The following is a 3,285-nucleotide window of genomic DNA, read 5'->3' as shown; positions in this document are numbered from 1 at the left end:
CAACAACATGGACAATCCTCTATAGGTTCATAGGTTCATTGGTGTGTACTAGACTAATGGCCCTGGAGCCTTTACAAGCTTAGCTCATAGGATTAACCTGGCATAGTGCCACCCGACCTTGGTTCCCAGTAGCTCTATTGAGTAGAACCACTGGAGTTATCCTCGAGGTAAATTTTTTATTTCTCATCCACTCATCATGATTTTTCTTGAAGAGGGCCAGTGAGGTGCTCTGTTTGACATGTATGCAAAGTCTATTCCATAGCATGGGCAGTCTCTGGGTTATGAACCTGTCCCTTTAGCTTGTTCTGTTGTGGTAATGAGTTTGAGGTCTCTGGAGTATTTGGTGCGTTAATTGGGATTTCTTTAGATGTAGCATTTCTGACAGACCTGGGTCAGACATGGCTTTGTAAGTCAAGCAGAGATTGCCTCTAGGTAGACGGTATGAGACAGAGAATAGTTAAGAGTTTTTTGAGTCTGTCCATATAGGACAAGTGTTTAAGGCCTAGGATCCTCTTTGTGATGTATTTTTATGGCCTCTCTAGTTGTTGCAGATGTCGAATGAGGTACATGCCAAATGGAGCATTGTACTCAATGACTGGCCTAATGAGGGAGGAGTAGAGGGAGGCAATGACCTCTTTCTGCCTGGATGCCAAACCCTTAGTAATCAGATTGCCACATAGAATGACTTTCTGACCACAGTGGCAATGTGGTGGTGAAAAGAGAGGTTGTTGTCAACCTGTGTTCCCAGATCTCTTATAATGCCTTCTGTGTTCAGTGGGAACTGGACTTTTACTAAACGGGGTGGTGACACATTTTTTTGGCATTGAGCTTAAAGCCATGGTTCTGACACCATTTGCTGGTCTCAGTGAGGCCTTTCTGTAGGATGTCAACATCACCTGGGGAGTTAATAATAGCTCCCAACTTGCAGTCGTCTGCAAACTTTGTCATGCCTTGGTGTTGGCCTGGACTTTAGAGAAGTAGATACCAAACAGGAGCGGACCCAGGATCAAACCCTGTGGGACTCCACTCATGACTGGTCAGCAGTCTGACTTGGAGTCAGCTACTTTCACACTGCGGGTCCTATCTGTGAGCCACTTTGCAACCCACCTAGTGATATAGGGGTTGATGTCTAGCGTAGTGAGTTTTTCTATGATTCCTGAATGGGGAATGGTATCAAAGGCCTTGGCCAGATCAAGATAGGCTGTATGAACCACCTTGCCTTCATCCATGGCTCTGGTGACTGACTCGAATAAGTTGACCAGGTTGAGCAGGCTTGATCTATCCTTCACAAAACCAAACTGTCTAGGATCCAGAGTTTGGATTGTTTATTAGGTCCATGATGATGCATTCTATAGCTTTGCATATGAGATGCATCAGGCTAATGGGGCGATAGTTCCTAGGGTCTGTAGTCAGTCCTCCTTTGTGGAGAGGGATGACTGTAGAAGTGTGCCATTTGGTAGGGACAAGGCCTGAGGTGAGGCTGTGATTGAACAGGGCACACAGGTAAGGTGACAGTTCACTCTGTAGTTCATGTAGAACACAGCCAGGGATATTGTCATGTCTCACAGAAGCTGTATTCTTGGCCTTGGACAGTGCTGTTTTAACCTGTGCAGCAGTAATACTGGGTGCTTAGCAATCTACTGGTATTAAGTTTGGTCCTTTGGTGGGGGAGAGAGGGGTAAAGTCGGCAGTGAATCTTTTGGCCAGTATATTGACAATATCTGTTGGCTCAGTATAGGAGGTACCATTGTGTAGTAGCTCAGAGCAAATCTGGGTATTGCCATGGAGATTCTTTACATAACTATAGATGGCCTTGTGGTTGTCTTTATTATCTGCTGCAATTCTGTTTTCATAGCTAGCTTTAGAGGATTTGATGAGGGATCATAAATTTTTGTTGAGGCTGATTAGGGAGTTTTTCCAGTCTTGTAACTTCACCTTATTCTGCATCAGTTTCCTCCTTCTGTTGTAGAGTTTGTTTATGGCATGGGGCCACCAGATTGGCTTCGTTTTTTTGGAGGAGAGGGTCTTCGTTCTATTGGGTATGGCAAGATCCATGCATTTGTGTACATAGTTGTACAGTGCACTGATGTATGATTCAGTGGTCATGCAACAATTCTCCATTTGCATGGGTGCCATGAAGTTAGTCATCTCTGTTTTTAAGAGCCCAAAGTTAGCTTTGGGGAAGTTTTTCATGGTGGTTACCTTTGCGGGGGGGGGGTGGTGGTGTGGTAGGGTTGTGGATTTCCAAGGTGATTAGTTTGTGGTCCGATCTAACCAGAGAGGAGTTGACTATTGGTGTAGAGCAATGGTCGCCCATGTTAGTAATGACCAGGTCAGGGATGTTGCTACCTTTAGTGGGGGTATGAATGAGCTGGTCCAGGGCATTGGAATTAAAGAATTCCAGGAAATGTTGGGCAAGTCTATTGGTACATGAGTAGTTTTCCCAGTTAATGGAAGGATAGTTGAAGTCACCCAGTATGAGAGTGTTAGGTTGGACCCTAATACTCTCCGGAGTGCTTAAGAATGTGGAGTGTGAGTCTTGGGCATGGTTTGGGACCTGTAGCAGGCTACGCCCTGAATCACTGCCTTACCCAATGTTAGCTGCACCTGAAGTATCTCAGATGCGTTATGTTGGGCTACCAGTCTGGAGGTGTGCACATCCTTTATGAATATGGAAACACCACTGCCTTTGGAGCTTTGGTCCAAGTTCTATGGCCGAAAGGTGTGGAATGAGTTATAGCCTGGTAGTGCAGGGGTACTTTCTGCCGCCTTGAACCAGGTCTCTGTTACAGCACAAATGCCGATGTTCTCCGTTTCACAGAGTGCTTAGAGTGACTGCATTTTGAGATTTAGACTTCTAGCAAGTGGACAAGTATATTGGCATGACTAGCTTTCCCAGTTAATGGAGGGGTAGTTGAAGTCTCCCAGTTTCAGAGTGTTAGGTTGGACTCTAGTATTCTCCAGGGTGCTTAGGAAAGTGGAGAGTGAGTCTTGGGACATGGTTGGGGACCTATAGCAGGGTACGACCTGAATTGTTGTCTTACCCAATGTTAGCTGCACCTGAAGTATCTATGATGCATTATGTTGGGCTACCAGTCTGGAGGTGTGCACATCCTTTATGTATATGGAAATGCGACCACCTTTGGAGCTTCGGTCCATGTTCTGGGGCCGAACGGTGTAGAATGAGTTATAGCCTAGTGCAGGAGTGCTTTCTCCTGCCTTGAACCACGTCTCTGTTACAGTACAAATGTCGATGTTCTCCATTTTAAGGAGTGCATCGAGCGA

The sequence above is a fragment of the Protopterus annectens genome, chromosome 17.part0 (genome assembly GCF_019279795.1).
Source record: "Protopterus annectens isolate FY-2018-M chromosome 17.part0, PAN1.0, whole genome shotgun sequence".
In the NCBI taxonomy this organism is placed as follows: domain Eukaryota; kingdom Metazoa; phylum Chordata; order Ceratodontiformes; family Protopteridae; genus Protopterus; species Protopterus annectens.
This window is presented reverse-complemented; position numbering follows the sequence as displayed.